Source organism: Protopterus annectens, chromosome 16.part0 (genome assembly GCF_019279795.1).
Source record: "Protopterus annectens isolate FY-2018-M chromosome 16.part0, PAN1.0, whole genome shotgun sequence".
Classification (NCBI taxonomy): Eukaryota; Metazoa; Chordata; order Ceratodontiformes; family Protopteridae; genus Protopterus; species Protopterus annectens.
In genome coordinates, this window is record NC_056750.1 from 778,686,130 (window position 1) to 778,710,065 (window position 23,936).

A 23,936-nucleotide genomic window follows, 5' to 3' on the forward strand; every position below is an offset into this window, starting at 1 on the left:
AAGAATGCTAGTGTGAACAGTTAAGTGTGTATATGATAAGGCCATTTCAGTTTCTTAGATATACCTTAAAAAAGCCTCTATGATAGTAGGCATCCATTATCACTAAGGATCTACTAAATAAGCATAAGAAATTGTAACTATCTTCTTCATAAAATGAAAGACAAAAAAATGTTATCTCAGTGGTGAACATAAATTCTGCTACCCTTGTGTTGGTGGAAAAAGAGCAGAAAAAAGAACTTATGTGCTTCTTTTACTCACGCAAGCAAACAGACACACACTCAGACAAGTGGTTAGGTGGTATCACGAAGGAAAAATTTACACACATCATTGCAAGGAAGGAAGCTCTAGCCACATTCCACTGTGACTGTACTGCAGTGCCTGAGAAGGGTAAGAAGTGACAAAATTGGGGGTTCTGTTCCGGAAACTTCAAGTGAGTAAAGCTTCTCACCAGTGACTACAAAACTGAACTGACATCAAACTCAAGCTGGACATGGTGATTTAATGTCATAATTAGCATCAAAAGTGTCTGCGAATTTAACAGCTAACCCATTTCTAATTGCTTTGTTCCTGGAAACCCCCAACTACACCTCTGCATATTTCCATCTAGCTATGTACCATGGCTTATGAATGGTGTGTGTTTGTGTGTGTGCGCGTGTGTGTGTGTGTGTGTGTGTGTGTGTTTACACACACACACACACACACAGAACATTTCCTGAGGCTGCAGGCAGAAAAGCAATACAGGCTACTGAGCTGTTCTGTGCTGCTGATTGAGAAAAAAAAAGAAAAGAGAGAGAGAGAGAGACCGCAACACTGCAGTCTACACTGCAGAGAGAGAGAGAGAGAGAGAGAAGCACACTCACATTCATTAAGTAAGGCAGCTCTTGTCACTAATGTAATAATCTCCACCAGTACACAGGCAGACGCGCATACACACAACACTAAGTGCAAATCTAAAATAGCATCTTCGGCAGACACGAGCAGAAATCAGCCTACATCAAGGTTATTCATCAGTCAAACAGAAGGGCACTGTGCCAGACCTGCAGCTAACAGATTCATCCCTGAAGAGAGGAAAGCCAGCACACAGGAGGATCTAAGGCTGCAGATTCTCATCTGCCAAGAAAAACAGCTTATCTGCAAGGAACTGGAGGAGGCAGCCACATTCCTGGAGCAGGTGGAGAGGCTGCAATCCACTGTGAGGCAACTAACGAAAAAGGAGGCTACAGAGGTGAATATACCATTGTGAAAGAACTAGACACGAAGAGGTGGAACCACTGGATTTTTAATCCATTTTCACTGCAGATGGGAATGAGAAGTCAGTAGGGCAAGAATAAGTAAACATTGCAAAGGCCAGAAATGGGTTTATCCTAACACCAGCTGGGAGATGTGTCTGAGGTTTATGTTTAACCAATGTTGTTCTAGCTACTGAAAATTACTGTAAAGCAGTTACACCTCGCACCAGAAATTGCTTGTTCTTCAAGTGAGGCCAGGAAAACCGCAGTGAAAGAAAGAGGCTATTTTTGTGTGCTTTTCCTGAGCTCTGATGTCTTTCCTCTACCAAAGACTAAAGAAAGTGCATAACACTGGCTGCTCATGGATAACAGAGAGCAGAATATCTAACTGGAATCTAAAAAAGCAGTCCTGGAAAGCCCTGGCATGACACAAATATTGTCTGTCCTGCTGTGAATATTGTATTAGCATGTGCCATTTAGAGAACCCTGAACCATTTGGGCTACAGAGGTACTGATCATTTGTCCCATAAAAAACTGAAAACATCACTGCAGAAAAGAAGGAGGTCACTTTCTAAAAATAACAAAATTTCACTTCAAGAGAGTACCATCTTTTTGCAGGTAAATTTTAGTCTCTTCTATTTATTATATTGCTTTCTTATTTACCTAGAAGACTGAAGAATTTAGTACACATTTGTTTCTCTTCAACAAATATCATGTAATCAGATGATTAAATATTTATACCAGAAGCTTGCTTTTTTATGCAATCATTATTACTCAAGCTCTTGTTCTGCTTTTATCTTTTCTAAAATGTTCTGTGATAGATTACAAGCACACAGTAGAAACAAAAAATCATGCTTAATGTAGTAATTTAACCACAAGCACTGAAGATTTTAACACTGTCATTAAAGTTCATCTTTGTCGGAAAGCTCTGCAACAGTGTACACATCTACATGCCTGAAATTTTATCTTTTGTCGAGGACCTCCTGCAAAACAAACCAGCTGTACATCAGCTCTCCTAAACTGGCATGTCTAACTATTGCCAATAAATTTTCTTTCAGCCTGCTGATCTGAGAATTAAGGCCGTTTACGCTGCAGCAGACAATGACACATATGAAACAAAAACTGTATAGCAGGCTATCACTGTAATGTGAATTCTAACAGAGATAATAGAAATGCTGAATATTGTATCACAGAGTGTAAGCTAAGCCTTTCTGTAATTTACATACTGGCACACATAAAGGGCAGAATGCAGCTCTGACTCCCAGTACAGAATGAGTTGTTAGCAGATGGTTGTCAGGCCTCCTCTCCCTTAGCAACTATCAGGCATCACAATTTGTTTTAAAAATATCTTCCCTTCCCCAGCACCATAACAGACACAAAATGTACTGTCTGATGTATATAACAAGACATCAGCAGGCCAGGAAGGTGAAGAAAATGCTCTCTGAAAATGGTTCTTGAGGTGGTATAGAGTGGGGCTGGATTCCAGTGCTGGAAAGGATGTAGAAAAGCCTAGCAGTGCTGAGAAGGACAATGTGTGTGTTTATGTATGTGTAGTGTTCATCTATCCAATTGCTTTTTACAGACTTTTGCAAATGCACCACCAGAAAAGATATGGTGTGCTGAATACCAACTCATTCACAGAATTGTCTTGTTAAAAAAAAAAAAAAAAAGTGTAGTGGGAAACAAAATGTGATGAGCTAAGATGACACTTACAAATCAGCAGGTGAACACAGTTTTAAAACAAACAGCAACAATAAGAATGCTACTGATAATGTAGTAACCAAGACAGTTCAGTTTAATGGTTCTGCCATAAACTCTGTAATGGGCCTCTTTGTGCCATAGACCAGCCTGCTAAAAAAAAAAATGCATCTCCTTCTTTAATGACACAGGATTTTATTTTGATTATAAGGATGCATTCCTGTGATTGGTTTTAGAGGCCAGTTTATCTTTTGTTCTAATGCTTAGTTCTGGGGAGAATGAATGAAGGCAATGTGTAATCTAACAGAAGCACTGTTAGTTAAGTAATACCTGTAGCAATTTAAATGTAATTAAACAAAGAAGACACCCCACAGACAGAGCAGTGCAATCCATTTCTGTGCACTTCTCCTAAAACTAGATAGCAGATCCTGGCATTAGGACAGTACCTCAGGTCAGGGAGTAGGAACAAATAGCAGTGTGGTTCCAAAGAGCCACATAATAATTTGTTCCTTTACTATTCAAAATCTAGCAGAGCCGCGGTGGTGCATCGGTTAGCGTTGTCGCCTCACAGCAAGAGGTTCTCCCGTTCGATTCTCGGCTGGAGCGCCTTCTGTGTGGAGTCTGCATGTCCTCCCCATGGTCGAGTGACGTTAAAGACATGCAGGTAGGTGCGAGCGTGAATGGGCATTCCTTCGTTGAAGGTTGGGCGTCAGGCTGGCAACTCAGCACCATAAAATCCACTGTCAATCATGAGCGGACCGGAGTTCCGCTGTGGCAACCCCTAACCGGGAAAAGCTGAAAGACTTAAGACTATTCAAAATTTAGACACAGTACAGCTATATCTTTGCTACATCTGAGCTGTCCCATAAGTTGGAAAGTTCAGAACTCTTGAGTAGTTCTGGAAGCATCAGCAGTAGCACAAGCAGAAAGGATCAGGCCAAGGGGATAATTACTTCTTCAAGTAAATGACCTAAAAGTAACCAAACAATACAGAAAATCAGCCAAGAAAGTTTGATGAAATACCACCAGGACATAAAGCAAGACATATCACAAGAAGAAATAAAAATGTGTTATTCTTCTGTATACATACATGATGAGACTCCCCTCAAGAGCATGGTGTGTAGTTCTGCTGCTCTCATCCTTGCAAAGGCTATAAACAGGATACAGACAGGGTAGACAATATCAACATACATTATACATGGTTTCTGTCAGAAGTCATATAAGGAGAAATTAGAATATCTTAATATCTATAGTACTCAAGAATGAAAGGAGAAGGGGCAGGACAGGATACATTTATTTACATCAGCACAGCAGTCGGCCATTGTAAAAAAGAGCTGTATAATGCAAGAGGTAACAGTGCAACCTGGAAGATTCTTTTTTCACAGAAAGGGTAAGGAATGATTTTGTCGGCTTTTCTGATCAGGTGCTAAAGTGGAAGATGGTTATGAAATTCCAGGTGCGTGGGACAGAAAAAAGTCAATCCTTATAACAAGTAGGAAGTGCTAAGGTCATTTGCTGAGGAAAACATCAAGCTTGTCTAATAGGTAGAAATATACAGAGACTATATTGTTCAACAGTTTTTACATGGTGTGGCTCTGTATCTATATTTTATGGTAATGAGATGAGATGAATACTAGTTAAGATGGTCTTTCATACATACGCATCACGCCTGAGTAAAGCAGAGGCCAATAACTATGTGTAATTTAAGAGTTAGGTATTTTGTAACGCTTAGCACACAGCAGCTAGGAGATGATGCAATGACAGGCAGATGCTGTGTAGAGAAGGTAATTCAAAAATGAAGTGACTTTGCAGGAGGATATGAAGGTATGAAAGACAATGAGAGTAAGACAGACAAAGAAGCAAAGTGGCTGAACAGAGAAGACAGATGGTAGGAGCAAGATTCTACAGTTTAGGGAAGTGGTAGGATTCTCCAGGGTGATCACTTTGGGTATCGTTATGAAGGTTTGCCAAACAGTGACTGAAATAGGTAAAATAAACCAAAAGGCATGCGCATAGCCATCATTTAGCAATAAAATAGGGACTAAATGTAAGGGCTGATTTGACTGCAGTGAAAGAAGTGGGAACCAGTGCGAATTACAGGCAGGCCATGAAAACGTAGCAAATGGAGTTTTTATAGGAATGGTGATCCACTAGAGGGGCCTTAAAATTGCTCTGAAAGGCTATTTCTGTAGAGGAAAATGAGAATAATCATTTAGTGAAAAATTAGACTTGTCCCGGGACAGGATAAATGCATTTATAGCTTTCTGTAGCAAACATTATTTTTCCTATAATTATTTGCTAATGATGGCTACCGTGAGATAGCATTCAAGTTTAGTCATCATGCCCTTCACAAAGGAGCATTGCTGACAAAGAATGGAAGGCAGTCAGCCTGCACAGCTCTGTATGCTTATACATACATATGTGCATACATACGTATATACATATGTACATACATGCATGCAAACATACATATGTATATACATATATTCATACATGTATGTATACGTACATATGTGTATACATAAGTACACATATATTTATACATGCACACACATATACATAAATATATATATATATATATATATATATATATATTTGTACAGATATGCATACATACACAACATATATATAAATACATATATACATGCATATGAACACACATTTATACATGCATTCATACATGTATGCATACATACATATATACCTGCATACAAATATTTCAGGCACAGAAAATAATATCCTTGTAATCTTCTTAGATAAACAAAACATTCATCCCTATAATAATTTCCCGAGATTTTTTCTTACAAATATCTAAAACTAGTGCTTGCTTTAATATAATTTGATAATCTATTGTAGACATCAACTATTCTCTCAAATAAAGAATTACTACATTTTCCATTCCCTTATAATGTCCTATACAGGTTGTCTGATGATTGTCTGCTACTCTATGATATCCCAAACATTCCCACACTTAGTTGTCTCTAAATGCCTTATACATCTGAGTAAGGCATTCTCTTAAATATCTATGTGAGACACTGTAAAAGTTCAGGTATTTAATCTTTCATAATAATTAAAAATTTCATATTCATGGATGACCTTGGTATATTTCAGCTGTACTCTTTCCAGTTTACTTGTGCTATTTTTCTTATAAAATATCTATATTATTATTCCATACACTGGTTTGAGTCTAATGCAGCTTACAAACAATGATTTCATCATATCTGATTTCCTAGACTTTATATGTCTTTTTATTCAGCTTTTAGTTTTATAACTATCATTAACCAAATTGGTTGATATGATCAGAAAAACTCACAGCTGGTTCTACCCATACACCCAGGTCTTTAAATGAATCTACAGTTTTAATCACTGTGTGATGTATTAAATATTCACCTTTCAATCAATGTCTCACAAATCTCGTATGCTTAGTTTTTGATGAAATTACCAGTGTATTATTTACTTGTGCCCAAATGGGCAATTTAATCAAGTTATTTTGCAGGCATGCCCTGTCTGTAACCAATGTAATCAGTTTACCTATTTTCAAGTTGTGTGTTTGCGTGTGCGTGTGTGCGTTGTAGCAGTCTTTATTCCTAGAATCGCCTTTGTGTGTTATTTACTTAAGGACGTTGTTAACACAGACCTCTGACTTTCCTTTTCTTCCTGATTGCGTTCTGTCTTTAAAATAGGTACATTTTATTGTTTATTTGTTTTAATTTGTTTATTTTGTTAATCAGGTAAGTAAGCTAGTTTAAAGGCCCCTTTCGGCCATGACCCTGACCCAAATTAATAGTTGAATTTTTAAATTACAAATGAAGTAATCAGCCTTAAAAAAGGGACCTATAAAACTGTGCAAGTAACATAACTATCCAAGAGTGCAGCAGAGAAGAGCCTGTAGTCTGCATTAATTCAGATTTATCCCCAGCAAGTAAACTTAACATGCCTAGAGAACTGATCTGAACAGATCAGAAGAGAAGGACCAATAGCAGAAAGAAATGAACAAAAGAAAACACTGGTCACCTAGGATTTTCAGCAGTGTGAGAATAATATATGATAACAGTGTTAATGATGTTATAATGGCTGCCAGAATAACAGTGAATTGGTGATGGACCAGTCATAGGTTACAAAATTAACCAACAAAGTCCTATGGATGTGGCTTCAACAAGGAAGGTAGCATTAACCAAGTTATTAAGGGGCTGCAAGATTACAGGCTTCTACTGTACTTAGGAAAATGGAAACAGGTTTGTTGAAAGATGTGGAAAGGTAGACCGTTTTCAGACCGTAAACTGACAACAGGTAACAAATGAGAACAGGTCAAATTAGGACAGCCAAACAACACTAATGTTCTTACAATGTCTAATTTTTATGCTGCGGTGAAACAGTCTACTAGTTATTAAGAAATGAGTTTTTCCACTCTAAGAGGTATTGTTGTGATATTTTAATTAAGACGAGAGAAAGCTAGAGAAAACATTAAGGGCTTAATGGGAAATAGTATGAAAACTTATAGTTTGGAGAGGATGGTCAGTCTGTTGAGAATTACATCTGTCAAAACTCATGTCCATAGAAGAGTAACTACAATGAGGATTTTGAGGTGTATTTGCTATGAGATATTAAGAAGGAACATGAGGTGGATTGATTTGGTACAGCGATTGGTATGACAACCTGGGGAGGAGGGTGCCAAAGGTACACATGGCTATTCCTGAGTTGTGCTTTTTAAGAATAGCATAACTCATTTTTGATATGTTACTATTAAATAACAGGCTTTTAAATATTTTTGTTACATACTGTATCTCACACACATAAAATTCTACAGTATTTTACAGGATTTTATTGCACATTTAAACTTCATTTCCCCTTCCAAGAAATCAGTATAGTGTACTATAATCTGTTCTTATGCATTGCATAGGTGTTATGTAAATATTTTCAATTATGAGTGTTCTAATGAGTGAATGCATTTTGGAAAACGAGCAATATAAAATATATAGTATTATAAAATAGTTAGAGAAAACCATGGATAACCGAATGATAAGACAGTTTAAACATACAACTACATATTTAATATATATGTATACATGAGTTCCATTCAGGTGGTCTAATTTATCTATTTAAAAGTGGTCTAAAAACGTCATCTAATAACAATGGATTTAATGATATTCTGCAGTAAATTTTACTAGTTATAACTCTGATAATATCGAAAGTCTACTGTGTTTTATTCACTGGTATTAGTTTCTAATAGATTTATAAGAAATGGTGTAGTTTACTTTATGTGCTGGATTGTGCAAGCTGGTGGTGCACTTCTATTGTGTTTTCCATTCTTCCACTATAACGTGACCCAGGAGTTCTTTTATGTAAGTTAGGGGGTGTGAGGTGTAGAAGGGCTTACCCCCTGCAAAAACATTTCATTTTCTATTTTTTTTTCTTATATTTGTTTGAGTTTTGTTGGGTAACATGAAGTGTGCTTAGATCAGCTGTATTAGATCATTTGTGTTTAGTTAGTATGAGTTCAGATCAAATAACATATACTCACACATATATATATATTCTCTCTCTCTCTCTCTCTATATATATATATATATATATATATATATATATATATATATATATATATACACACAAACCACTTCATCAAATCTTACTTACCCATTCCCACGTCAGTGAAACTTCACTTCAATGAAAGCACGGACTGCCGACATCCTTTCCCTGAGAAAGGAACCACTTGGCCACTATGGTGAGCCTTGCCCTTTCTACAATGAAGTGCGATCTGAAAGTTGGAATATTTTAGAGGGGTGTGGGAGGGGTGAAGACCCCCCCCCCCCTTTGGTGGGTTTAGTTTTGTTCCATGTTGTTTTTTTTCACAATGGTGAAGTGGTTTCTCGATGGATCAAAGTAGATCCATATATACATATATTATTTATTTATTTATTTATTTGCAGTTGTTTAACCAGGATAGTCCATTGGACCTGAAGAACCCATTTTCAATGGAATCCTGGGGAGAAAAGCTCCTCATACAGATTACACAAAGGTTAATATACACACATAGATTACATGAAGATTACAGAGGTAAAACAGGCTGATCAAAATATCATATATATATATATATATATATATATATATATATATATATATATATATAGTATACTAGCAATGTTTGAAATGAAAAAATATTGACACAAAGTCAAACACTTCAACTAGCACATCGCTAAAGCTGAATACTACAACTCCTGAAAGTCAGCAGATTGTACAAGGAAAACAAGCGCTTTCCTTTTCCAATTAGTTGACTAAAACAAAACAAAAAAAGCAATTCCTAGCACAGCCACAGGACCACATTTGTGCAAATAGTGGCACTGTTTTTTTTTTTTTCGTGAGGTAATGTGCAGGGTTAGGGCAGGAGCTGGGGTAAGGTTAGGGTTACCACATATGAGTAAAGTAGGCAGAAGGCTTCTCCGTCCTGCTCCGCTTTTACCTATGTGTTCCAGCCCTTACCATACCCCTGCTCTTAACCCTAACCATGCACATTACCTTCTGAAAAAACATTTCCATAACAGCACCATTAAACAGAACACTTGGACACACATCCATGCGTTTACACACATGCACAGCCACAGCACTAAAACTATCCCCTTACCTAACCCTTACCCTGACCCTGACCTGCAAACAGTTGTGTATGTGCACACCATTAAAACTATCCCTGTTCCTAACCCTTACCCTGACCCCAGCCTGCAAACAGTTGTGTATGTGCACGCCACTAAAACTATCCACTTACGTAACCCTTACCCTGACCCCAGCCTGCAAACAGTTGTGTATGTGCACGCCACTAAAACTATCCACTTATGTAACCCTTACCCTGACCCTAACCTGCAAACAGTTGTGTATGTGCTCGCCACTAAAACTATCCCTGTTCCTAACCCTTACCCAAACCGTAACATGAAAACAGTTGTGTATGTGCACGCCACTAAAATTATCCCCTTACCTAACCCTTACCCTGACCCCAACCAGCAAACAGTTGTGTATGTGCACGCTACTAAAACTATCCCTGTTCCTAACCCTTACCCTGACCCCAACCTGCAAACAGTTGTGTATGTGCACGCCACTAAAACTATCCCTATTCCTAACCCTTAACCCGACCCTGACCTGCAAACAGTTGTGTATGTGCACGCCACTAAAACTATCCCTGTTCCTAACCTTTACTCTGACCCTGACCTGCAAACAGTTGTGTATGTGCATGCCACTAAAACTATCCCCTTACCCTGACCCCAACCTGCAAACAGTTGTGTATGTGCACGCCACTAAAACTATCCCCTTACCTAACCCTTACCCTGACCCCAACCTGCAAACAGTTGTGTATGTGCACATCACTAAAACTATCCCTGTTCCTAACCCTTACCCTGACCCCAACCTGCAAACAGTTGTGTATGTGCACGCCACTGAAACTATCCCTATTCCTAACCCTTGCCCTGACCTCAACCTGCAAACAGTTGTGTATATGCACGCCACTAAAACTATCCCTGTTCCTAACCCTTACCCTGACCCCAACCTGCAAACAGTTGTGTATGTGCACGCCACTAAAACTATCCCTGTTCCTAACCCTTACCCTGACCCCAACCTGCAAACAGTTGTGTATGTGCACGCCACTAAAACTATCCACTTACGTAACCCTTACCCTGACCCTAACCTGCAAACAGTTGTGTATGTGCTCGCCACTAAAACTATCCCTGTTCCTAACCCTTACCCAAACCATAACATGAAAACAGTTGTGTATGTGCACGCCACTAAAATTATCCCCTTACCTAACCCTTACCCTGACCCCAACCAGCAAACAGTTGTGTATGTGCACGCTACTAAAACTATCCCTGTTCCTAACCTTACTCCTGACCCCAACCTGCAAACAGTTGTGTATGTGCACGCCACTAAAACTATCCCTATTCCTAACCCTTAACCCGACCCTGACCTGCAAACAGTTGTGTATGTGCACGCCACTAAAACTATCCCTGTTCCTAACCTTTACTCTGACCCTGACCTGCAAACAGTTGTGTATGTGCATGCCACTAAAACTATCCCCTTACCCTGACCCCAACCTGCAAACAGTTGTGTATGTGCACGCCACTAAAACTATCCCTTACCTAACCCCTTACCCTGACCCCATCCTGCAAACAGTTGTGTATGTGCACATCACTAAAACTATCCCTGTTCCTAACCCTTACCCTGACCCCAACCTGCAAACAGTTGTGTATGTGCACGCCACTAAAACTATCCCCTTACCTAACCCTTACCCTGACCCCAACCTGCAAACAGTTGTGTATGTGCACATCACTAAAACTATCCCTGTTCCTAACCCTTACCCTGACCCCAACCTGCAAACAGTTGTGTATGTGCACGCCACTGAAACTATCCCTATTCCTAACCCTTGCCCTGACCTCAACCTGCAAACAGTTGTGTATATGCACGCCACTAAAACTATCCCTGTTCCTAACCCTTACCCTGACCCCAACCTGCAAACAGTTGTGTATGTGCACGCCACTAAAACTATCCCTGTTCCTAACCCTTACCCAAACCGTAACCTGCAAACAGTTGTGTATGTGCACGCCACTAAAACTATCCCCTTACCTAACCCTTTCCCTGACCCCAACCTGCAAATAGTTGTGTATGTGCACGCCACTAAAACTATCCCTGTTCCTAACCCTTACCCTGACCCCAAACTGCAAACAGTTGTGTATGTGCACGCCATTAAAACTATCCCCTTACCTAACCCTTACCCAAACCGTAACCTGCAAACATTCCTAACTCACTTGCCTTCACACAAAACAGATCTCAATGACTCCAACTTCAGCAATTCTAGCATTCGACGTAACCACCATTTGACAGAAAAATTGCAGCAATTATATAAGTTGACCAAACAAACATTCATCTGATGAAACTGCAACCATTTATACATACCTACACATGCACACAAATGTGTGTATGTGTGTGTGTGTGTGTGTGTGTGTGTGTGTGTGTGTGTGTGTGTGTGTGTGTGTGTGTGTGTATTGTGCATGTGTGCATGTGTGTATCTGTGTGTGCACACAAGCATGCTGGGTATCCTGAATTTCATTCACTTAATCTTTGCTCGCGGACCCTGTGACTCTTACCAAGTCACTTAACTGGATGGTTCTCCCAGGTCACCCCTGAGAAGTGAAACATGTAGATAGTGGGCTTATCTGGTTAACAAATTAAAAAAAAAAAACATTTTATTTATTTGTGTAGGAAAGACCTCTTGATGGGAGAAATCCAGTTCCTGGATATATATTGGGATTTCTTATTAGGACACACCAGCATGGATAAAGACTCACTGAGTGTCATATTTTGTGTGTGTGTGTGTGTGTGTGTGTGTGTGTGTGTGTGTGTGTGTGTGTGTGTGTGTGTGTGTATGTGTGTGTGCTTGTTAAAAGGGACACAGCACACAGATCTGACAAAGGGTGACATAACGAACACACAGGAAGAAGCTGTACCTTTACAGATTATACTATTAAATGTGAAATTTGCCTAATGTTATACATTAGTGATAGGAACGTTGGAGCAGAGAGATAAATGTCATTGAGTTGGACTGAAAAAAAGGAATTGTGGTCTTTCCTGACCTGACAGCACTGAGAGCCATAATCATGACTACAGCACAGAAAAAGTGCACCCTTGAAATTCTAAAGGCACTCAAGATGACGGACAGCTGAATAAATGCTGGAATTGATCCTGCTGCCAATGGTAACATGAAAATGTTTCAAAGGTTGGGAGGCTGAGTCATGAAATACTGCTCCACAAAAAGGAAGTTACGGAAGAGGCATTTCCTTATAGGCCAGAGGCCTGGAATACCACAGTGTTCATTATAAAGGAAAAGGCAGCAGCAGCAGGAAAAGCTTTGTCTCACAGGCTGCCTGGGACTATTAGACCAGAGATCATCAGACAAATCTAGTTATGTATGCAGCATGCACTGTGGCCATTTCTGCAGCAAATCTGCTTTAATCTATTCTTTGATCTTGATTATATACACATGAACAATTTCAAAGCTAGGCAATGACAATTTCTCTTCTGACCACAACATTTTAGTATCTAATTTGTAAATATGTGCATTCTTTCTGCATCACACACACACACACACACACACACACACACACACACACACACATATATATATATATATATATATATATATATATATATATATATGACATTAATTTATGCCAGTGCATTTTCTATCTCTAGGTATGCAGTGTTAAAATGAATATATATGTATTCATGTATATTTAAAAGCCTCTGTTCTGATATAATGTCCAATTATATAAATGTAAAAATGTCTATAACTAGACCATTATGTTTGCTTATAGTTTTGCAATGTTATAGGTTCATAGGTTCATAGGTTCATAGGTTTATACTAGGCTATCTGCCCTAAGGCATTTATAAGCCTAGCCCAAATTATTGTGGCTTACGCCACCCCTTATATGAAAAAATACTGTGCCCATTAGTTTGTTGTGCCTCTGTCCAGCAGTGACCCAGAGATGATTCCCGGGGTAAACCTACGATCTCCCATCCACAGGTCTAGATTTCTCTTGAACAGAGTCAGCGAGGTGCTCTGCCTCACATGGACCGTCTCATTGTTCCACAGCATAGGGAGTCTCTGAGTGATAAATCTATCCCTCCAGCACGCCCTATTTATATCCGTAAGGTTTAAGTCGCTTGCTCTAGTGGTTTTGGTGGATTTGGATTTTTGAGGTGGAGCATGTCCATTAATTCGGGTTGGACATGGCCTTGTATGTCAGGCACATGTCACCTCTGAGCAGACGGTATGTGACTGAATAGAGCTGGAGTTTCTTCAATCTGGCAGCATATGACAGATTTTGGAGTCCCTTTATCCTTTTGGTGAGGAACTTTGGGGTCTCTCCAATTGCTGCAGATGTCGGGTGAGATACATCCCTAATGGGGCATTGTACTCATCATTGGTCTGATAAGTGAAGAGTACAGGGAACAATGACCTCACTAGATCTGGATGTGAATCCCTTCATGATCAGGTGGGCAATGTAGAAGGTCTTTCTAACCACTTTAGCAATGTGAGTGTCAAAAGAAAGGCCACTGTCAACCTGGGTCCCCAGGTCCCTGATAACCTCTTCTGTGCTTAGTGGATTGCCACCTATATGGTAGCTTGGGGTTACCTTGTTTTGTATGACTATACATTTAACTTCAGGCCATGGCTCTGGCACCAGCTATCTGTTTCCGTGAGTCCCTTCTGAAGGATATCCGTGTCCCATGCATCTTTCCACTATGGCCCAGTTTGCAGTCATCTGCAAACTTTGTCAGCCAAAGTCCTCCCATGTTGGCCTGTACTTCTGAGAAGTAGATGCCAAACAATAGTGGGACACCACTTGTGACCGCTTGGAGTCTGACACAGCGCCAGCAACTCTAACCCTGTGGGTTCTGTCCTAGTTTGCAACCCATCTTGTGACATATGGGTTTACATTTAAGCTGGTAAGTTTTTCTACAATACCCGAGTGAGGTATTGTGTCGAAAGCCTTTGCAAGGTCAAGGTAGGCTGTATGGACTGCCTTTCCTCATCAATGGCCTTGGTGACTATTTCAAGAAGTCACCAAGTTCAAAAGGCATGATCTTTCCTTGACAAAGCCAAACTGGGTCGGGTCCAATGTCTGCAAGTCCCCTATATCTTTGTTTATGAGCTCCATTATGATCCTCTCCATAGCTTTGCAGACTAGACTTGTTGCTTATGGGGCTGCAATTACCAGGGTCCGTGAGGCGCCACCTTTGTGGAGTGGGACCACAGATCCTGTGGTAAGGCTGAGATTAAACAGCTGCCTTATGTGCGGTTTAATTCCTCATTTGTAGCACACAGCCGGGGACACCATCCGTCCCATTGATGCTGTGTTTTTAGCTTTAGAGAGAGCAGCCACCTGCACATTTGAGATGTCCGGGAGGCTACACTCGGCTGGGATAGTTATCTCCTTTAGGGGAGAGGGTGAAGTTTGCACTGAACCTGTCTGCCAGTATGTTGGCAATGTCTGTGGGTTCAGCGATTTTTGTATCATTTTGGACTAATTCTGAGCATATCTGTGCGTTTCCACCCAGCTTCCTAACATAGCTGAAAAAGGCCTTATGCTTGTCCTTTGAATCCATGGCAATTTTCTCTCAAAATTGGCCTTAGTTGATTTTATGAGTGCTCGTATTTTTTACTAATAATGATCAGTGACTTATGGATTTTGTTCTATCATGTAATAGCTTTCTCCTCTTATTGTAAAGTTTGTTAATGGCTGGGGTCCACCAGACTGAAAGAGTCTTGGTTTTATTTGGGATTGCCTGATCCATGCAGTCCTGGAGGTGTTCATAGAAGGCATTTGTAAGGGCTTGTGGTTTCCTCTGCCTCAGGGGCCTTGAAGGATACCACACCAGTCTTGAGTAGTGTCCAGTTTGCTTTAGAGAAGTTCTTCACTATGGTCTTTCTTGTTTGGGGGATGTGGATTTCCAGTGAGATTAGTTTATGATCAGATCTCACCAATGAGGGATATACTCGGTGTGGAGCATTTTGTCCCCATGTTTGTGACAATGAGATCTAGTATATTTTCTCCTCTCGTGGGAACAGTGACTAGCTGTTCCATGGCATTTGAATTTATGAACTCCAGGAACCGTTGGGCTAGAAAGTTAGGGCTTGAGTAATGTTCCCAGTCTATATTCGGGTAGTTGAAGTCACCCAATATGATGGTGTTTGGAGATACATTTATACCCTCCAGTGTCTTCAGGAAGGCTGTGTGGGGTTCCTGAGTTTGAGAGGGTGGCCTGTAGCATGCTACAATTTGTAGAGCAGTTTTGCCTATTGTTAGTTGCACCTGGATGGGCCACCAACCTGGAGGTGTGAGTATCCTTTATGAATATGGATACACCCCCTCCTTTTGTGGAGTGGTCCGGGTTTTGGGTGGAATGTGATTATTCAACAATTCAAATAAGGGCAACATGGTTGCTTAGAGGCAATATCTCTCCCTCACATCTGCAGGGTCCAAGGATCAGTCCTGTCACAGTGAGGCATTTTAAATATTCTCCCGATGTTTGTGTGGTTTCTGCAAGTACTCAAATTTTCTTCAAGCTGTCCAAAAAAAATACTGATTAACTGCCTACACTAAATTGTGTGTGTGCCTACACTAAATTGTGTGTGTGTGTGTGTGTGTGTGTGTGTGTGTGTGTGTGTGTGTGTGTGTGTGTGTGTGTGTGTGTGTGTGTGTGTGTGCGTGTGTCCTGCATTTTACCTTTGCCCTTGTGGCCTGGGTTATGGATGCAAAGAGGGTCTGAAGAAATCCTGTAATAAAAGGACAAAAGGTTCCCTGGCTGTGGTTCGTCTTGTGGTGTGTTTGTTTATTTGTTTTATTTTCACTTTATACACACTGATGGTGCTGGGAGTGTTTTTTATATATATATATATATATATATATATATATATATATATATATGGAAAAATTCAATATAATTGAACGTTTATAACAAACATTCATAACATTAAACATTTTTAATACCAGCAGAAGTGATCGAAACTCATTTCATTACTTTTGTTAGTGTTAAGTCTGGACTGGGGAATTTGCCCACTGAAAAAGCATCTTTTCAGTGCATATGAGTAAAAATAATCCATATGGGGCAAGGAGATATGGGTGTCACTTGTCATAGACTGTAGCCGCTGTGAAAGAGAATACCCCTGGAACCAATATTGTATTATGAAATTGACAAAATAGTATTTACCTTTAGAGTTAAGCACGCACAATGCTGGGATGCACAGGTGAAGCCATTAACAGGTATCACAAGAACCATCATCCTGTCACTGTATGTCACTTAGTTCAGACAACATGCGTATTCTGAGAGAGAAGAAATCGCTTATTATGTAACTTTGTGAGCAAGTTGGAAATATGGGGAAAATAATATATAACCTATGAGAACAAGAAAAATAAACATCAGACAAGTATGTTCATGCACTAGATCACATAAAAATGACTTGTATGATTGCTGATTTTATTGTTTTAACCACATTAGCCCACATAGGTTCATAGGTAAGTACCAGGCTAGCTGCTCTTGCCGGCCATTTTAAGCCGAGCCAATTTCCCTTTCTTGTGCTCAAGATAACCTGTTTCATTTGGTTATAGATAAGCCTTATCCATCGCATGGTTGATAATTATATACTACCACTAATGAGAACAACTGGGATTGTACCATAAAGTATCTGAGGGAACTCATGCATGGGATGAAGCATGTTGGAGCTGCATCTATCCATTAGTAGTACAGGGGCATTTCGGGGGTAAATTTTCTGTTTCCCATACATAGATCTAAGTTGCACTTGAAAATAGAGAGGGATGAACTTTGTTTTATGTGGCTGGGGAGTCTGTTCCATAGCAGTGGTATCCTCTGCAAAATATACCTCTCTCTCCAAACCATTCTGCTGATGATGTAGAAGAGGTTTTGATCCCTAGACCAAGTATTTCTGATGCCATTTGACTAGCAAATGAGCAGTAAATCCATCAGTATTGGGTTGGAGGATGCCTTATATACTAGACACGGGTCACCTCTTAGCAATCTATAGCATTCCAAGTATAGTGACAGGGCTTTGAGTCGGTCCACATAGGACATGTCGTTTAGACCTTGTATCCTTTTAGTAAGGTAACTTTGTGGGCCAAATAGGGGCATTATATTCAATGACTGGCCTAATGAGGGTAAGAAAAAGTGAGACAATGACATCCCTATATCTATATATATATATATATAGAGAGAGAGAGAGAGAGAGATAATCATTTTGTTTATAAGCTGTGTAATATAGAAGGACTTTCTTATAACAATGGATACATGTTGGTCAAATGTTAGGTCACTGTCCACATAAGTTCCCAAATCTCAAACTGCTGCATCAACTCTTGGAGGCGTATTGTCAATGTGGTAGCTCCCTGAGGTGGGTGACTTCCCAAAGGATGCAATAATGCATCTTTTCACATTTAGTTTCAGACCATGATTTTGACACCAGTTATTTATTTGAAACAAACATTCCTGCAGGATCAGCAGTGTATTTTATGCACCTGCCTCCAGTATGCAGGAATCATTATTTTATATTGTCTATTTCTTGACCAAGTAAGCCCATAAAACAAATAGGACAAATGAAGGTGGAAGGACTCAAACCTTGTACCATGGGCACAGGAAGTCATTACCACTCTAAATCCACATAGACATTGATACAGTTCAAACCAGGGAGTCAAGCCTTGAGACTGAGCACCTACAATGCTAAGCAGATTGGAAGAAAGAACTTCAAGTTAGTAAAATATTGGTAACCAGGACAAGCAGAACATTTTAAGAAAGGCAAAGATGAAGTATTATTTTGCAGAGAAAGAGTGTGAATAATATTTGAAGTGCTCTACGTGGGAATTAATACAGTTCTGAACTTCAAGCAGGCATTTGAAGAATGCAGGCATGTTGTTGGAATGAAGTAGAGAAAGGTAGACAATTGGGGATGACTAGAAAATATATATTAGGCAGAGGATGTAATTCACTTTAGTCCTTATTTGCCACTAGACTAATGCATGTCTGCTTGCGTATGCATAGGTAGAGATGTAGATATTGATACCAACTCATGCACAGACACACATACATATTGATATAGATATAAATATAGATATAGACATATATATAGTTATATAGCTATAGATATACATACCAACTCATACACAGATACAGTTATAGATGTAGGTATAGTTATATACTATAGATATGCATACTAACTCATACAGAAATACAGCTATAGATATAGATACAGATATAGATACCAGCTCATGCACAGACACAAATAGAGATATAGATACCAACTCATGCACAGACACAGCTATAAATATAGATACCAACTCATGCACAGATACAAATATAGTTACAAAGATGGAACAGTGGTACAGTGGTTAGCACTGTCGCCTCACAGTTAGAGGTTCCCTGGTTCGATTCTCAGCTGGGGTGCCTTTGGTGCAGAGTCTGCATGTCCTCCCTCTGTTTGCATGGGTTTCCTCTGAGTGGTCTGGTTTCTTCCCACATTCCAAAGACATGCAATAAATAGGTGGACTGGATATTCTAAACTGGCCATAGGTGTGGGTGTGAGTGTGTGATAAGGAAGAACAGCAGTGGCAGTGCTAGCCACCCGGAGGTGTGAACCTTCGCTCTAGATGGTTGTTACTATTGAAGTGACACCCCGATCCGATGTCCAAAAAATGGGAAAAAGGGTTTGTGGATGGATGGATGGATACCAGCTCATGCACAGACACAGACACAGATATAGATATAGTTATATAGCCATAGATATACAAACCAACTCATATACAATATAGATAATGACACAAATAAAGATATAAATATAGATAGCAATTCATACACAGACAAAGTTATTGATGTAAATATAGACACAGAGACAGATGTAGACATAAACATACCTATAGATATATATAGATATAGACACCAATTCATACACAGCCACAGATATAGAAATAGATTCTAGAGATAGATGTAGATGTGAATACAGATGTAGATATAGATACCAGTTCATATTCAGGCACAAATATAGGTAGAGGTATAGATATATAGATGGCTATTATTCTTCTGAACAGACATGCTGCAGCCAGACATGAACCACAAAACTATGATTGCTAAATGTCTAATAAAGTAAAGGAGCAAGGATGAAATGATACAGAGAGAGGCAGATGTGTACAGCACAAAATTAATGAAAGCAGAGTGCTGTAAGTACTGAAACAAAAACACAATGACTTAGCAAATCTAGATCATAAAATTTCTTTTTAAAAAGAAAACTCTCACACAGAGAAACATCATAAATAGCATGTAAAAAGTACCTCAGGATTCAGACATGCTATATTTAAAAGCTATGACCTATTGATGAGGCATACTTTTCAGACCAAGGGCTGGTTACAGGAAATCAATAGCAGGAAGTCAAACTCAGGAAGCAAAAGGTTAGCTTATTAATTAAAACTCAGACTTGTTTTGTCAGTATGGGAGTATCTGTTTAAAAAACTGGAATGATTTCTTTTCTGCAAGTCTGGATAGTGAGGCAGAACAAATAATCGTGGGAGATCAATCTAAAGAAAGAGAGAGTGGTATTCAAGAGGACATTATGGATAAAATATTTTAAGCAGGCATTTATCTGATGGTGGAATAGCTTTGACATAGATACTGCGCCAGTAGTCTGTGCTGGAAAAATACTTTATGGAATATGACAACAGCAGGCCTCTGAGTTTATCTATTTAATTGTATCCCCTTCCATTTCTAAGTCAGTTGCAGTGACACAGACTTACAGGCAGGTGCTTAGATGCTATGGAAGCCAAGCATACATCTCAACCTCTTAGAAATCTGGACAAAGCCATAAATAATGAGGGGGCAAAGGCTCAAAATTAGGGACAATTTTTAAGTATTACTCTTACAAACCTAGAAAGTTGATAAAATAACAGGCTTTGCATTAGCGTGATTTTCTGAAGTTTAAAACTCAAATGTCTGTCATTATTTTATGACTTGACTCCTCAATGATTTCCCAAAAAAAACACAATTTTTGGAGAAGTAGATCAAAAAATAGGAGGCAAAAATTTGGACAGTTGAGAGGTATAAGGTCAAGCTGTTTCAGACCTCTTGGATTGTATCGCAGATGGGATGTAATGCATTTTTAAGGAATAGGTACATTACTCAAAGATTGTTTTAAAAGACCCCGTGTCTAAATCTCCTGTAAAAGTGTGCCAAAATAAGCTGCTTTGCCATCAGCTTGCTTCAGATTAAATAATGACTTTGCCTCAGGTCATTTAGTGCTAGCTGTCTCTTCAGAAGTCATAGGCCAAACTGCATGCGTCTTAAAAGTAAATGAATTATCTTGTGTATTGCTGGGCAGTTAGTGTTAATACTTGCCAAATAACACTACTCTTAGGACACATGTAAAAATCAGTTGTTAGTATCTGCAGTGCCTTGCATGTTAAGGAATAAAATTAATTAGTAATGCTTTTAATAAATAAGGAAACTAACGTGAAAGCAGAGAAAACATCCAGTGTATAATGTCAGTTTTACAGTTTAGATGGACTAGACGTTATTTTGTAACAAGCAGCACTTAATAACACAGTTCAGTTTACTGAAAGCAGCAGAGATCATGAAAAGATTTATATGATATTTCTGTATGTTTTCTAATTTGAAAATCCAGTATACCTTCTTCCAAATGCACAACTGTTTACTAGATATCAGCACTACGCTGAATAAGATTGCAGTAATGAACTGCTTAGATAGTCCTTTTTCCTCATTAATGTAGCCCCCACCCAATTCATTTTAAATGACTAATGTATACTGTACTGGACATACAGAGTTGACACTTGTCACAGTGCTTGGATGTTCATCCAAACCACTGACTGAGGAGTGGATTTCGCATTCATGTCTAGGTTTCCCACTGGACATCCAGAGTCGACATTTGTCACTATACTTGGATGTCCTACCAAGTCAATGACTGAGGGGTAGATGTCACATTCACATCTGCACTTCCTATTATGCACGTTTTACGTTTATTTATGAGTTAAAAATCATCTTATGATCTGCTGCAGAAATACAAGCCTTACCACAAAGTCATGCTGTCTGAACCCAACAGCTAGCAAAAAGATAACTGTGTCCTTATTGTAAACCCTCTTCTTTGTCCACTAAACTTAATGAAATGTATGCATCTGACAGACATAAACAACACAAAACTACCAAACAAGGTCTAAAAAGGTCTGCAGGCAGAAATGAAGCAAACCGGGAAAAAAAGTTTAATACTTGGTTAAGCACTTTTGTCCTTACACACCCAGAACTTTATCAGAACCAAGAATGAATCAAAACAGTCATCAGAAAAAAACTGAATGAAATATCACATTACCACCTTCACCTGCAAACAAGTGCACTTACACATAATAAAAATTACATGTCCTGCTATCATCATTGCAAAAAAAACTAACAATAACACATATCTTCTCCAAAAAATATCCTAAGAATTTACTTTAATTAAAATAAAAAAATTGAATTAAAATAAAAAAAAATAAAAATCCTATAGATGAATTTAATGTTGGGATGTCAACTTTCTCCAGTAGAGAAAAAACAAAACAATATGATTGTGTTGTTGATGGATGAATGTGATATTTCATTTAGCTTTTTATGGTAAGTGCTTTTATTCATTCATAGTTCTAATGAAGTCCTGGCTGTGTAAAAACAAAAGTGCTTAACCAAGTATTATTTTTTTATTTATTTATTTTGCATAGTTTGCTTCATTTCTGCCTGTGGAGCTTTTAAGATGTTGTTTGGTGGTTAGTACAATAAAGTTCAACCATGGTTTAAAGACAGTCCTCCAGTCAGCATTAAGAAGAATGCCAGAATCATGTGCCTAATAAATACCTCCACTATACATCATGCCATAATTTGGGTTAGCAAACTGAAGTAAGAAAGAACAAGAGCTGTGCCCCCTGCATCTCTATACGAGGGCTGTATGCAGTAGCTACCCTCATACTTTTATATGCAGGTACTAATCTGAGTATTCCATGGAGCAAACAGTAGCTGAGACAAAAATCATTCCAAAACCTGGCTGCTATATTTGTCATCACACTATCACATGCTCAGAATGTCACAACTGCAGTATTATAGTACATTGCAGCACATCTGCTGGTATTCATGTCAAAAGGTCCCTCAACTCTTACATTCTGTTCAGTTATTTTCCATTCTGCTTTCCACCTTTCTCATTATGTCTACCTTACGCCTTACTCTTTTCACGTTCCTTCACGACAGAGATTCAGTTTATCCCATATTCTAGACAAACTCATTTGTTGTTGATAAATGTTTTGGTCTATTTCCCACAATAAGCTATTGGATGACTTGAACCTCAAACATCCCCATTTCTAGGCAATGCATGTTGGTGCTTCTTTTGGTCATCATCTAAATCTTGTGGTTACAAATGCTCTGTCCTTAATAGTGACAGTGGCGGAGTTATTGCACCTCTTAAAGAACGTAATCTTTTCCTTTTATAACTTGTGTACTCTTTCTCAGATCTTTTCCTGCTGTAAATGCATAAAAAATCGATTTACTGCAGACTCTTTAACTTCTTTTCACACTTCTCCTCTCACTCTTTGAATTAATTTGTAGAAGCAAGATTTATTTGAATGTTATTAATTGTGCCTTAATGAATCCATCCATTTTAAAAATTCATTAGGACCACAGAATGGTTATCTTCTTCACTGACATGGCAAAAGTTTTTTAATATGGCACTCCAGTCAGGTCAGCTGTGCATATTAAGTACTTAACTCTAGCTGTAGGCTACTTCCCTTCTAACTTCATGGGCCTTCAGCATTAATTCCTTCATAGCGGCTTTCATTGGGTATGTTTACTGGGACACGCATGCAGCTTCTTTCTCCATTTTCCTGAATGACTACTTCTTTACATTTTTTGATTTGGATTTTCAACATTTGTGTTCATGCAGTAATATGCATTCTAGTGTAGTTGCAGAAGATCTTCACATTTAAAACATACAGTAGCTTCCATTATATTGGGTGACAATTGCAAACTTAATCAATACATTATACTTCATTGTTATATATGATATTGGATAACAAGCTGCTAGAATTAGGTTAGTCCTTCAGGTGCCTTGGTGTGTGGCAAGGTATTAAGCCTGATTTTTTTCTTTTTGTCTTTGTGCCAGTGCTAGTGATATCCAGGCATGACTTTATTCAAACGTCTGTGTCCATTTCAGCAAATTATTTATTTATTTTTATTTTACATTTGTTAACTGGGGGTGTCTGACTGAGACGAAAAGGCCCTTTTTCAGCAGAGGCCGAGGGAGAAAAGCTCCACATAGAAAAATTACAGATACATTTAGATATTTAGACATGATCAGTATATGCACAAATTACAATAAACATGTTTTTACAGTGGTATGCAGCACATCAACAGTTACAGTGGAGAGACCAAACAAGAAAATATTAATTTAAAAATAAA

At 38.8% G+C, this 23,936-nt stretch overlaps 1 protein-coding gene across 2 annotated transcripts in view; it reads left to right on the forward strand.

Annotated features, from left to right (window-relative positions):
- Window positions 1–811: 811 nt before the first annotated feature.
- RNF208 (ring finger protein 208) overlaps window positions 812–23,936 on the forward strand; it is a 98,175-nt gene continuing 75,050 nt past the window's right edge. For both annotated transcript variants that reach the window (XM_044058487.1, XM_044058486.1), the window contains exon 1: window positions 812–1,847. The gene's annotated coding sequence lies outside the window, so the exon portion shown is untranslated. The remainder of the gene's footprint in view (window positions 1,848–23,936) is intronic.